The sequence below is a fragment of the Parus major genome, chromosome 1A (genome assembly GCF_001522545.3).
Source record: "Parus major isolate Abel chromosome 1A, Parus_major1.1, whole genome shotgun sequence".
NCBI lineage: Eukaryota > Metazoa > Chordata > Aves > Passeriformes > Paridae > Parus > Parus major.
Genome location: NC_031773.1, coordinates 53,067,203 through 53,080,979, shown reverse-complemented (window position 1 = coordinate 53,080,979; position 13,777 = coordinate 53,067,203). Strand labels below are relative to the sequence as shown.

General features: G+C 37.7%; 1 protein-coding gene and 1 long non-coding RNA gene across 5 annotated transcripts in view; one reads left to right on the top strand and one right to left on the bottom strand.

The window, feature by feature from the left end:
* IGF1 (insulin like growth factor 1) overlaps positions 1-13,777 on the bottom strand; it is a 54,767-nt gene that overhangs the window by 28,885 nt on the left and 12,105 nt on the right. The gene's annotated exons all lie outside the window — the stretch shown is intronic.
* The window catches only part of LOC107204611, an 86,214-nt gene continuing 74,485 nt past the window's right edge, over positions 2,049-13,777 (top strand). For all 3 annotated transcript variants that reach the window (XR_001521660.2, XR_004497477.1, XR_004497476.1), the window contains exon 1: positions 2,049-2,194. This is a non-coding gene — a long non-coding RNA (uncharacterized LOC107204611). The remainder of the gene's footprint in view (positions 2,195-13,777) is intronic.

Below are 13,777 nucleotides of genomic sequence, written 5' to 3'. Positions count from 1 at the left end.
CATTGCTACTGTTTTCCACAGCTTCTGCACTTAAGCTCTGCCCTGCTCTTTGTCAGCTTCATGCTTGGGAAATGTCACTTGAGTGACAGCTGGTGGAGTGAAGGCAAAGAGCAGAGAAGAAGCACTGAAAAAGGCAAAGAGCAGAGGCAAATCACTGAAAAAATGCTTGGAACATGTTCCATGTTGTAGGGAGAAAGAATGCAGAAATAAAGAAAACAGCACATGGGTTTCAATATGCACAATGTGTTGTATCCTATGTAAAAGACTGTTCAGTGCTGGTTGCATTTAAACATCCATGCACAAAGAGCAGCATTTTTGTTTGTCAGGACTCCTTGACATTCTTCAATAATGCAGCAACAAGGAAGATTATCTTTCTCCTACTCCAGGATGACGTCACTGCACCGATAAGCAGGACTTACAAAAGGTTTATGTTCTTAGCACTAGATTTAAAGAATATAATGCTCCTTTTAATATAGTAATTTCTAGCTCTACTAATTTTCAATGTTTATCTTGCAAGATCATTAGGAAACTCAGAAATCATTTCTCTGGTTGGAGAGGAAAAGAGTGGGGTGACCTAAGGATAAATAAGCTCTATGCTGTAGAGTTCCTCTACCACTGTATCACATCTGGCAAGTATCCACAAGGTCTTTCAAAGTGATATGCTGTAAAATTGCTAAAAATGAAGTCTTTAAAAACTCAGAATGCTTCTAATTTTTTGTGTTGATGTTGGTAGTAGTTATTGAATACTTGTTTCCTAATAGAACAGACATTTTTAATTTATTATTTCACATTTTAAACCTTCACATTACACAACATACTGGATCAAGAGAAAGTAACAGTGACAGAACACTTGTTCTTCCCTTTTAATCAGAAGAAAACAGATACTGTTGTACCATATCCTGCATCTTGCTCAGATTCATTTTGACTCATTTCCTTACAGAAATTGCTGAAAACTCTCCAGAGTTCTTCACGGACAATTCATTCATTATTGTCTCATTGCTCTGGCACAATTATATTAAATTGCATTTAGTGGATGTAGAAAAATAAAGATGAAGAGAGCTCTTCTGGATGGGCTATATGGCATCTGCTATAGCTCAAACTGGAATAAGTGGGGGGCAGCCCACTCCCTAAAGAACAATTCATCCTGACTTATTGCACAAAGTTCATATAAGTGCTTGAGAATTAAATACTTCTGCAAAAGCAAACTAAATATTTACTATCATCAACTGAGCAACAGAACACAAAATTTGGTAATCATACATACAAATGCTCATTGTTTGGCATAGTAATATTGCCACTAATTGTTGGAGCAGGTAAGGACACCTAATCCTCAGATTGCCTGGCATTTTCTAATTTTAATCTCTGCCTTAAAGCTGTTATAATTTAACCAAACCTTAGCTGTCTGGGTTTCAGGTTTTGTGAATTGTGCATGTTCTATAGGTTCATGAGGTGTTTTGTTTTCTTCTTGTAGAGGAGTTGGAAAGAAAAAGATGCAGCTAAAACCATTGAATCACTTCTGACAGTAAGATTGGAAGCCATACAAATTGCCCCTGTTAAAATGTAACCCCCTCTTCCCTGAAGTGTAGGCCTGTTTTACTGAAAAATCTTTGTGCTTCCACCATGTGAAGGTGGAATTTGGGGAAGATGCAAAAATGAATCATGGTTTGGGTTGGAAGGGACCTTGAAGATCATCTAGTTCCAAACCCCCTGGAGATTATTTTGGTTCAGATATTTTTCATGTTATACTCCACTCATGAAAATTGTCATCTAGCAACTTTCAGGCTGTTTAGAGTGGCTGCTATCATTTGTTACTACTGCCATAGGTGAACCTGCTATCTGATATTGACATTTCCCCATCTGAACATTGACATGAGGTTTCTCTTAAAAACATTTTTTCTTGGAATCTATTGGTATTGAAGTTAAACAAGGTGTGGCTGCTTTGTAGCGAGGTGGGTTGGTGTGGGTATTTCTGTAGAAATGCTTCACAGTCTGCACTAACCAGGAGTGCAAAATCGATATTTATGTATCTGTCCACTGATGTGCAATGACTACTACACAGGGCAGTCACTGCCCAACCCAGATCTAGTAAGAAAAATGTGACAAGGTTGCATGTGCTGCACATTTGTGAGAGAACTGTCCTTGAAACCTGGTTCAAACATGATTCACCCTCAAAGGAGTCAAAGTCCTAGTTCAGGTAAGGTAGCTGCCAAACACAGAACTTTTTTAGCAACTTTTAAAGGCTCCTCTGTCTTAAATTATATTTTCTTCTGATTCATCATTTTCACCTCTTTCTAGATGAGGTTTTTCTGCCTTTTTTGTAACACCTTTCTCTTATTGCTAATTCTCACCTTCTTTTCTCCTTGATGCAATTCTGTTGTATAATGAATGTTTTTAAATGAAATATACTAGAGTTTTGACTCCTTTAAATTCATGATGGATATCTCAAAGCTCAGACTAAGCTTTTTCTTTCCTATTGTTTCCACATTAAGAATACTGGAAACCTTTGACCAGAGTTTCTATTAAATTTGAAAGATTTAACTTTTCTCAAGTGATTTTTTCCAAGTCAAAATTACTTAGCAATTCTGAAAAATAATGCCTTCACAACTCATCAGCACAGTATTGACCCAGAACTGACAGATATCCTAACTACAGGGAAGTCACTGACTTCAGAAAATTAATCTCATGGGAATATCGATAGAAATGGGACTAGGAAAAGAGCATGCAAGGCAAGTGTGCTCCTCTCTGAGGTAGTTCTTTTGATTTATTGGCAGAATGTTGTGGAAAATAAAAGAAATTGCTTACTAGGCTCTACCACTTTATTGAGAGGATGCGAAGGAAGTGTGAAAAGTGGAATGTGTGGGGAATTAGAGTGAGAGCACAGTATTTTGTTGCTGGCAGATGTGTGCTAGGCTTCACCATTTTACTGGGGTGGTACAATTTAGTTGTTATGACACATCCAGGAAGAAAAACAGAAAACACAAGTTGGAGGCTTGGAGAAAATTAAATGATGATGACTCAGAACTTACACCCCAAACTTAAATGAAGATTGAAACACTGCGCCAATTTGTTTAGAAAAGAAATCTGATGTAAATGTGAAGAAATGAGCTTCCTTCAAGTTATTGAAGCTTTGCACTGATCTTCAGATGAGGAGGGTGATACTGGAAAGTTAGCATCAAGGTGAAAGGCAAGGATGATTACAGATAAACTGCGAACTGAGCTTATGTTTTCATTGTCATTTTCTTTTCAAAGTATTCTTTTTGTTCATTGTGCAGTCAGTCTCACATCTGCTTCTGCTGAAAACCGAGGAAAAGTGTTTCAGTGCCTGAAAGTGTTATTGTTTGACTTGTTTGGCTGGGAGAACGAGTCTCAAGTAACCTATGAACTCTGTGCCATATTCCTGCAGTAAGCAGAGGGCCTGCTGGAGTGATCTACTTAACTTGCCATTAAGTTTTATGTAAACTGTTATAACATTGTTTAAAAACGGTTTGCAGGATTCTCTGCAGTAATATGGCATATATTAACTTCTAGACTGAAAGTAGTAGCCAATTTGTATCCCTTATGTAAACAGGTTTTTTTTTTTTTTTGTATTTACAGAACTGTCTTCCTAAGTTTGATAGACTATTACCTATAATTTATCATCAGTACTGCAATGTGACACTTTGCTTAAAACTTTAACCCTTGCAGTATTTGGCGTATAAGTGGGTGAGCTTCTAAAAAGTAGTATTTCTTCGGACCTGAATTGTTATCTGACTCAGGGGATTTCAAAAGCAGCTTTAAAAGGTGAATAAACATCATTGCCTCATTTTCACACATGGTGAAAGTAAGACAAATACAGATAAAATTAGTTGGTTCAAGGTTATGTAAACCAGTTAGTCCCATAGCCAGAAATAGTCCTAGCCCTCCCACCTGCTTACTCTTTATCTATTTCCTATCTAAAGAAACACTTTGTCTGTTCTCTGAAATATAGAAGATGGGAGATGGTTTACACCTATTAGGCTTCTCATATTAGAAACTAACATTTCAACATCTCATAATATCTTTTTTATAGTTGCAAAATTTGTAATTAAATTTTCTGTACTTGTGAGAAATTGGCTAGCAACAAGATATCTTATGGAGCATATTAGTCAAGCGACTGTGGGTTTGATTCTGGAATTAATCTGTGTCCAGAAGTCTTGGGCACTTTAAGCAGCATTTAAAATTGCCTGGTGTTGAAAGGCAAGATGGTGGTCTGGTTACCAGAGAAATTCAGGTGTTTTTATCTTTGTGAAAGAAGCTGTAATACTCTCTACCCCAGATGATGATGTTGCATGGAGCACATCATCCCTTATCTTCTGAAAGCATAGCCTCAAATCTCATTGAATGCAGGGCAGCCTAAGGGGCACAGTGAGCTTAATAAAAATAAATAAATCTTTTTATGCATCATAAAGACAGTTCTACTGTTCTCCTTGATGGATTATCAGGAGGGCAAAAGGTACATTACACCACTGCCTCTGACTGTGATCACAGAAAGGCACAATCAGACCGACATTAGTTCCTCTGGCTTATAGCTCCAACATGCTGATATTCCAAAAGGACAGATAATAGATAACACCAGCTACTCCACACCATGTGTCACCAGAGGCAAAGGGTACATGTCATTCCCTTCACTAGTACCTGGCAATGCTGAGCTCTGTTCATCACCAGCCACTGGGCAACAAGGACTATTCTTGGTCAGGGCTTTGCTGTTGCCCTGCAGAGCAGCTACTCTGGAATTTCTGCAGCTCACAGGAATGAAGCAATTTCTGTTGTTCCAGTGAGAGCAGGAATAGGCTAATGATTCTCTGGAAGGGCACTTAGGGTCAAAATAAAGGAGAGCAGGATTATATTCCCAATTTCTGTTAGATGTTGTTCTCCTTTGCTTGTAGCTGTTGCACCAAACGTGATAAATTCACTTAGGCTGACACCTGTACCATTTACTCAGCGATTCGGGTGTGCTACGGTTTTGGGCTTTTTGTTTGTTTGCTTGTTTGGGTTTTGTTCTTGTTGTTTTTTTGTTTATTTGGGGTTTTTTTATTTGGTTGTTTTTTATTGACTGCATACATTTGTGCATTCTGTCTCATTTTTCATATAAAAGCCCAAGTGTATCACTGTCCATTAAAATGATCACGATTTGCTCTCTTACTACATTATATCATTGTGAGTTAGATTGGTGATAAAACCTGTTCTTACTGTGTCTGTTGTCCGAATCCAAGCTTCCAGTGTTAACATTGGTTTAATAAGCTTTCTATTTTCTGTTTCCTTTATAAAAATAATACAAAGAGCTCATATTTCAAAATAAATCTCCTGAACTGTACTTTATTTAACAGCTGACACAGCTGAGATTTTAAGCAGCTGAATTCACATATAATGCATAAGAAGTGACATTGCTATGGTTATGAGTTACACAACAATATGATGTCAGCCCTCTGATTGGTGCCATGGTATTTAGCAATGCCACTTGGACAGGAAAGTTCACACACAGAAGCCTGTCCAACAGTTCTAAGAATTTTATATCTTTTGAAGTATTCAATATATTTCTTTATGTGTTGAAGCACTGGCCTTCCAAACCCCTTGTTTTCATTTTCCAGCAATCCCAGTGAACTTGGGGTCATTGGATTGTTTGCTTTCTCACTGGCTGCTCTGAAATCAAGCAGCCATCAGCTAAATTACTATAGCTTGAATGTGTCTAAAGAGAATTCAAAGCAGACCTTTAAGGCAGTGTTATGACTGTACTTTTAACTTAGCATGAGGATATAATACAAACTTAAGAGGTAGAGGCGGTTCAAAGGAAAAGTGGATTTTTAGTGCTGGATCAAAATAAGAAATGATGGGACTTTCAGATTTCAGTTGCATGCTTCAGTTTTCTGTGATTGTAGTTGTTCCAGCAAGAAAACAATCTACTTTTGATACAAATTAAGTTTTTGTTTTCAAAACGATCTCTCCGTCTCCTGAGACTATAGGGAAATGCAAAAATGAAAATTTTAGTAAGATACCAATCTATTCTGGCATTTTGACAGTGATAGCTTATCAATTTCTTTGTCTAGGAAAAAAAAAAAAGACAAATTGAGGCCAGTTTAGACAGACTTGAGCAAAAAAATCATATTTATCTGTTTAGGTTGTTCAGAACCACCAGTTTTCCAAGTGCTGTGTACAATATAGTGATGCAGAATGGAAAAAGGGGGAAGGAAACTAGTTGACATACCAAGTGGATTTTTATTTAGTAGATTACTGTTCATTGCAATCAAGGCTTGGTGTGTGAAAAACATTGAATTTTTATGGTGACCATTGAGAAATGCTCAGGTGGTCTCTGCTAAACATTCGCATAATGAAATCATTTGTATGGATGCTCATCCAATTGTAGTTTCAACTGACTACCAGTGTGGATAAGCCTAATTCATGTCACTATGGAAGACAGGAAACTGCTGAAAGTTTAGAAGGAAACTGAGCTGGCAGCGTGCCCTTACAGCAAGGAGGGCCAGTGGTATCCTGGGGTACATTGGGAAGAGTGTGTCCAGCAGATGGAGGGAGCAGATCTTCTCCCTCTGCTTGGCCCTGGAGAGGCAGACCTGGAGTGCTGTGTCCAGTTCTGGGCTCCTCAGCACAAGTGAGATGAGGAGCTACTGGAGAGGGTGCAGTGGAGGGTGACAAGGGTATTGCAGGGTCTGCAGCATCTCTCTTATGAGACACTTTGGAAACTGGGTCTGTCGTTCTAGACAAGACTGAGAGGGGATCTCATTAGTGTTTATAAAATACCTCAGAGGAGGGTGCCAAGGGGATGGTGCCAGACTCTTTTCAGTGGTGCCCAGCGACAGGATGAGGAGCAAAAGCCATAAACTAAACCACAAGAAGTTTCACCTCAACATGAGGAACTTCTTTCCATTGAGGGTGGCAGAGCACTGGAACTGGCTGCCCGGGGACGTTGTGGAATCTCCCTCTCTGGGGACATTCCAAACCCATCTGGACTTGTTCCTGTGTCACCTGCTCTAGGTGACCTTGACTTGGCAGGGGGTTTGGACTACATCATTTCCAGAGGTACCATCCAACCCTAACATTTCTGTGATTCTGTGAACTCTGAGAAGTGTTGACACAGCTACAGTACTTGATGAACTTTTAGTGAACAGATTTAGTGATACCGTTTTCTGTATCACCTTTCATGGTGATTCATTATGATGATGATTTCATGGTCCTTCATTAGTTGAAAAGGAAATTTAATTTTTTTGTGTTCTTTCTTCATTGCTTTTAACCTGTTCATCTAAAATCAGATCTCTTGACCAAGAGATTTCAATAATTTTAAACTTTAAGTATTTTTTTCATTGACTTCTATTTATCAACAGCCACTTGGCAGGAAATATTGTTCTTGGTTAGAGCTTTGTTCCTGTCCTGCACAGGAGGTGCTCTGAAATTTCTGCAGCTCACAAAAATGAGGCAATTTCTGTCACTCCAATGAAAGTAGAAAGAAGCTAATGAGCCTTTGGAAAGGTGTTTAGATTTGAACAAAAACAGGAGGATTACGTTGCTTTTTTCCCAGCTCTTTTGGCAAAAGTGCTTTGTTAGTTCAGGTAGGATAGAGTATATGCTGAAGCTGCTTTTGAGGAAGGGGTGCATTTGCAGCTTTGGCTTTGTTTTTATCCTTCATTGTTCCCTGTATAAAGGGAAAGTACTACTTCACTCTATCACTAGGTTAAATTCATTGACATTTGTATTCTATTTTGAACATGTGAAGTTGTAGCAGAAATATAAAAATTATTTTAGGAAATAGAAGTTCTTGCCATCTCCAGTTGGGTATGCAATCACTAGGGCAGAAAAACCTCAGAAATGTTCAGAGAAATAGATGATTTCCTGGGATATTGTAGTTTATAATGTATTTGTCTGAAGGCTGCAATACTTCTATGATGAGCACTTTAGAGGAGATTATGAGGAAAATATTAATTCTTAGTGTCTGCAATATTTGGATCTTGGAAATCAATAAGGCATGAGACCACTCATTACCTAATGAAGGCACTGCTTCTTTTCCTTCTCCCAAGAAGTGTGTATTCTGTATAACTATGAGTACAATTTTTTTGTTAAAGGCTTTAGTCACTTAGTGATGATGTAAAATTCATAGGTCTGTGACCAAAATTAGTATTCCCTGACTTTAAGGAATTTCTAGACGCATCTTCAGTCACTGGTTCTTCCATTAAACTCTTCTATTTGCATTGCAGCATGTTTAAAAGTGAGTTTAATTTACATATTCCTGTATTGTTTGTTACACAAAGTAGTACTTTTTAATAATACTTACTCCTTGTGTTACAATGTAGTTTGAATTACTGCAGTAACTGTAGGTGCTGTCAGATAGTCTCATTGAAGGGGAGACAAGGTCTAAGCCACTAGTATCTGAAACTCCTAAGTAAGACATCCTAAAGAATTTTGTGAGAATATAAATTAAATTTTCCTGGTTAGAAGACAAAGAAAATGCTAAAATATGCATTGTCTCCAACTTTCTGCAGTGATTATATTTTTTTCTCATGCTTGGTTTTCATTCACTGTTGTTTGTGGTGCATGTTTAGGCTTTGGCACCTTGCACATGAGGTTAATATAAAGGTAGCACTTACAGTACTTATTAACTACTGTCTGTTCCAGAATGCCTCATAGAATATTTATTCAAATTTAGCCATCATTATTTTTAGCTTGCTTGGGAAATTATTAGCTTTCATCTGATGCCTCACATATTTATGCTAGAAATAAGAAGATTTCATACTAAGCGTATTAGTGTGTTTAACGTCAGAGCGGAAGCCAAGTCATTATGCCAATTCTTATTTTGAAGAGCTTTTAACAGTGATAGCTTCTTTACAAGTAGTCGATAAGGTCTGTAAGCAAAATTAAACAAGTAGCTAAAGACCCTGACTTGTATTTCCAAGGATGCTCAGGCACCTAAAAACACAAGCATAAACAAAAAATCTGCCTAGGGTCACCTATCATTGATTTTAGCAGAAATTAGATACATGACTGCTTTTGAAAAATCTATTGAGTGTCCATCTGCCTCTTCACTGCCCAAAAATTACTCATATGCCTTTAGGATCTTCAAAGGTCTCACTGGCTATTCATGAGACTCATGCTGATTTTTGAAAATAGAGTAACACTTTTCAAAAGTTAGTTTTGATCTTTTACATGTAGCCATATACCTATCACAAAATTGAGACTAATTTAAGCACTTTAGCAAACAATTTTGCTAAACTTTGACAAATTAGAGAGATGGGCAATCACCAGCCACTGAAGTTTAAGAAGGGTGAATGCTTGACTCAGTTCCTTGGATGGGGTAATCCTGGTTGTGTGAATAGACCAGGGAACGAGAGGCTGCAGAGCAGAAAGGGACCTGGGGGTTGATGGCAAGTTGAACAGGAGCCAGCAGTGCCCTGGCAGCCAGCAGGGCCAGCCCTGTCCTGGGGACATCAGACCCAGCATGGCCAGCCAGGCAAGGGAGGGGATTGTCCCCTCTGCTCTGGGACAGCCTCACCTCCAGTGCTGGGGGCACTTCTGGGTGCCACAAAATGAGAAGGATCTAAAGCTCTTGGAGAGCCCAAAGGAGAGCACAAAGATGGTTAAGGGCCTTGAGGGAAAGCTGTGAGAGGAGCAGCTGAGGTCAGCTGGTCTGTCCAGCCTGGAGGAGACTGAGGGGAGACCTCACTGCAGTCACAAATTCTTGTGAGGGAAAGAGGAGGGGCGCAGGCACTGATCTCTGCTCTGTGGTGACCAGTGGCAGGACCTGAGGAAGGCACATGAAACTGAGGAAAGGGAGGTTAAGGCTGGATATTAGGGAAAGGTTCCTCACCCAGATGCTGGCTGGGCACTAGAACAGGCTCCCCAGGGCAGGGGTCACAGCACCAGGCTGACAGAGTTCAAGAAGAATTTTGACAGTGCTCTCAGGCACATGGTGTGACTCTTGGACTCTGGTCCTCTGCAGGGCCAGGAGTTGGATTCCATGATCCTGATGGGTTTGTTCCACCTCAGCACATTATATGATTCGATGAAGAACTGAATGGTAGATGATCTTCAAAATTACAAACCTTTCAGGCTGGTCTGAATAATGTTAAAAATTAGGAGTTATTTGATGTGCATGTACCCTTTTCAAATCAGAAACAGATAGTGTCTATTGATTGCTCAAAAGAGCCTTTATTTGCTGTATTTATACACAGAAAATAAAATATCAGAAGTTCAGTGGGTAGCTCTTAGGAAAAACAGGTGACTAGTAAGAAAGCAATGGGAATGCAGTCAAGGGAAAATATTTGTGGCATAATGACACTTATGGCCAAAAGACCTAGGAAAATCAATGATCAATGTTTTCTTTAGTGAGCAAAGCACAGAGCTCATGAAATAGAATTCCTCAGACTAACTCCCACTATCCTCAATGAACTGAGCTAAAGCCATTTGAAGTTAACAGATAACCCTGAGTGAGTATCCATGGACTCATAATTTTGGATTATGAAGAAATTCCTGGACAGGACCAGCCTGGATTATTAACATTACTATTTTCTCCATCTCTGGCATCGGCTTTGTCCCTTCTTTATTATACTACATATCACATTTTCCCTAGCATTTTCTCTTCGCCACATGAAAAAGTGAAAATACACCTTAAAAATATTACATTCTAAAATAAAAAATAAACAAGGTACTTCCACCTGTTTCATAGTTCAAATATAATAATTTTGCATTCAAAATCTGTTGCAAGTTATTTGATTCTTGATAGGGCAGGGAAAACTGTATTTATTAAAAAAGTTCTGTTGTTTTTTCACAGATCTGGATTTCATCTGTTTCATATCAGACTATAAACTTCTATTTGAAAAGAACAACAGACAGTAAGAATATCACCACTTATGAATTCTGCTCATTTTATTAGTCTTCATCTTAGTGATAACAGGAAATAGTTGTACTTTATTGCATCAAGTCCTACTGCTTTCAAAAACTAAAATGAAATGACTAGGAAAGAAAAATTAGAGGAGTTGACTTAATGCTTAATGCCATTGTAGCTGCAGTTGTAGAATTTAATTCCGTTTTTTGCAATAAGGGTGAAATTCTGCAAAATATCTTCCTTTTTTTTTTTTTGTAATGAACAGATTTTCTTGACCATTCCACTTTTTAAAATGTTTGTATCTTGGAATAGCTATATTAAATCTAGTGTATGTAATTCCTGAAATAGTGGTGGAACTCCTTAAGTTATGAAATAATTTTTGTATGAGAGCACCCTTCTTTAAGCGGGAGCCTCATTTCTACCCCATTTTCCTCAAGCCAAACTAGCTGGGAATAGTACAATACACAATGCTAAGAGCACCTTGAAATAAGCTAAGTCATATACATTTTTATTCATAGAAAGTATAAATAATTCTTTCTTGGTTTTAGTGCTAGTTTTTACTCTGCTTCAAAACAATACAATTACTGAAAATGATTATCAGTGTCCAAAGAACCTAAAGAACAGTTCCTATCCCCATAGATGGTTTGGAAATTTTAAGTACTGTGATTACTGATCCCTGCAAAGGGAGCACTTTAGAGAAGATCATGAAATGTGTATGTCTTTGAAGAGGTTCTGTGCTTTTCTCTGTTGTCTTGGATGAAGAGGGGTGCTGGAGTGAGGAAAGTAGAGATGCTTTGTGGTGTTGTTTCAACTCACTGAATGGTTTACAGCCTCAGGTGGGATTCTTTCTTAGCTCAGTCACATTATTGCTTTTATAGGTGAATTCATTAGGTCAGAAGTAGGTATATTTTAAATCTTCCAACTGATAAACAGCTTGGGTTGGAAGAGACCTTTAAAGATCACATAATCCAGACCCCTGCAATTAGCAAGAACATCTTCAACTGGATCAGATATTTCAGAGCCCCATCCAACCTGACTTTGAATGTTTCATTGGCTGAGTATCTCAAAACTGTACTTGAGCATCATTCTGTGTCCTTTCTCCATGACAATACCATGATAAAAGGCACAGCCCTCTAACAGAGAAAATCCTTCTTTAACAACATCAATATCTAGCTGTCTCTGTAGATCAGAAATATTATTATTGTCTTGGTTTCTTAAAAAAACTGCTGGGAAATGAGTAATCAAAGGAATAGAAATGATCTTGTGTGAGCAGCAGTGTAAAAACTGCTTCATTATTTGTGGGTGGAAAAGTGCACCTTATTTTTCAGGAATAAAACATGAAGGAGTTTTACTTGCTGTAACATGTAAGAGTATATTCTATCTATTATATCAAGAAAGAAAATATAGATAAGCTTTTCCCTTGCGCTTTTACTGTATCCAACTGGAGTGCTTTCTCCAACAGGATTCACACTTAGTCAGACTAAAGCCTGGGAGTTTTTAAGAGCTAGAGGAGCAGCTCTAACTGGTGTTACCTGGATAAGGCACTTTCTGGGTCTTTGCTCAACTGTATTATACCATAGCAGCTAAAATAAGCTTGGATTTGCTTTGATCTAAAATGGGATCTGCATGAGTGCATCCTTACCTCTACATGAAAGTTCATTGTGTGGTTTTAAACAGATTCATTCCACCAAAATTTTGGCTCCTAATGGAGGGTCCTTACTCAACTGATTTAATGGGCATAAGAATACAATTGCTACAGCTTCCTTGCTTAATTTAGGGGAGAAGGAAAAGTATGTCCTAGGAAAAATTCATAACTTAATGAGAGCCCTGAAAGATTTTTAGTCCTCTCACTGACTGCAGGATGAGTTTGAGTAGGTTCCCAGCTCAGAATCCTCATTTAAGTGGCCAAATGTAGATGGACTGAATCTGAACCAGAATCTCCTGATTTTAGATCACACTCTGTTCATCATTCAGCAAGTTCATTCTGTATGTGTACAAAACAAAACAATGTATGTCTAGAGAGGTCTGAATTTGAAAGTCTTTTGTCTGAAAAGACGTGAAAGGAACAGTATAATCAACAACCTAAAACACAAATGAGATATTTTTGAATATGTCTGTTCTTCTTTATGTAAATCATGCAGGTATAATAACATTACCTATTCTTCCTACACCTCTGTCCTCTTGAAAAAAATGAAAAAACCCAAAAGCCCACTACCAAAAAACATTATAAGGAATGTTTTTTTATTACTGAATTCCAAAATTTAAGTAGGATTCTAATGCTAATTGTTTCAACTAGTGCCTCTGTTTTTCATTCTGTGCCCTTTGATTTAGAGTAAAATGCCAGAAACAATTAGAAAAAAACCCAGAAGTTTTTTAAAAGCAAATATATATGGTGTTTTTGCATTTAATCTTAGCTATATATTTCAGAAATAAACATGGCTTTTATTCAGGACATGTATTTGCCAATAATACATTTGATTGAACTAGGAAAATTAGACATACTATCAGTAGCTTGCTCCCAAATTACACAAGAAGAAATTAGATACATTTTCAGTAGCTTGCTCTCAAATTTCTACAGTCTATGAGTCACCAGATTCTTCCTGCCAAACTAAATATGTCTGTGAAAGACTGGAAACTTTAATGGAAAGAAACATAAAACTTGAAATACGTAGGAAAAATTAAGGTTTTTTTCATGGAGGACCTGTTGACTAGTAATTCAGGAATTTGGGGGATGTAGAAACAAATTATTACAACAATATTATTATTTGTCCAAAGAAGATTCAAGGTAAGAAGTGTATTCAATTTAAACCTGCTATGTTAAGCTAAAATAGATATCCTTATTAGCTTTCATGTAATCTGAAGTAATCAATGAAGACTTACAAAAAAGAAGCTGTAAAACTTTCATAATAAGAGTAGGAGCTCATATTCAGTTGT